Raw genomic sequence first — 714 nt, 5'->3', positions numbered from 1 at the left:
CCTGACACAAGCCATGGTATTTTCATTCGCCTTGTATGAGTGTGAGAGCTGGACAATGAATAAAGAAGACTGAAGAAAAGTTGATGCTTTTGAGTTGTGGTGCTGGTGAAGAATGCTGAAAGTACCAGGGACTTCTGAAAGAACTAAAAAGTCTATCCTGGAGGAAGTGCAGCTGGAATGCTCCTTAGAAGCTAGAATGGCCAAACTTCATTTTACCTACTTTGGTCATGTTGTCAGAAGGGACCATTCTCTGGAGAAGGATGTCATGCTTGGTAAGGTGGAGGGTTGATAAAAGAGGGGAAGGCCCTCAACAAGAGGGATTGACACAGTGGTTATGGTGATGGGCTCAAGTATAGCAAGGATCCTGGAGCTGGCGCGGGACTGGACAGTGTTTCGTTCTACTGTGTATAGGGTCACTATGAGTCAGAGATGACCTGATGGCACCTAACAACAACAACAAACACTTTCTGGTATTCTTTGCTTACAGACAAGATCTGTCTGACATCAGCAATGATATCCCTCGTTCCACATTCTCTTCTGAATCCAGCTTGCATTTCTGGAAGTTCTCTGTCAATATACTGCTGTAACCATTTTTGAATTATCTTCAGTAAGATTTTATTTGTACTCAACATTAATGATATTGTTTGACAATTTTCACATTCTGTGGGATCACCTTTCTTTGGAATGGGTACACACATGGATCTCTTCCAGTCA

Source organism: Orycteropus afer, unplaced genomic scaffold (genome assembly GCF_000298275.1).
Source record: "Orycteropus afer afer isolate SDZICR_OR568_19922 unplaced genomic scaffold, OryAfe1.0 scaffold00597, whole genome shotgun sequence".
NCBI classification, from domain to species: Eukaryota; Metazoa; Chordata; class Mammalia; order Tubulidentata; family Orycteropodidae; genus Orycteropus; species Orycteropus afer.
The sequence above is the reverse complement of the archived record's forward strand: the minus strand, read 5'-3'. Positions refer to the sequence as shown.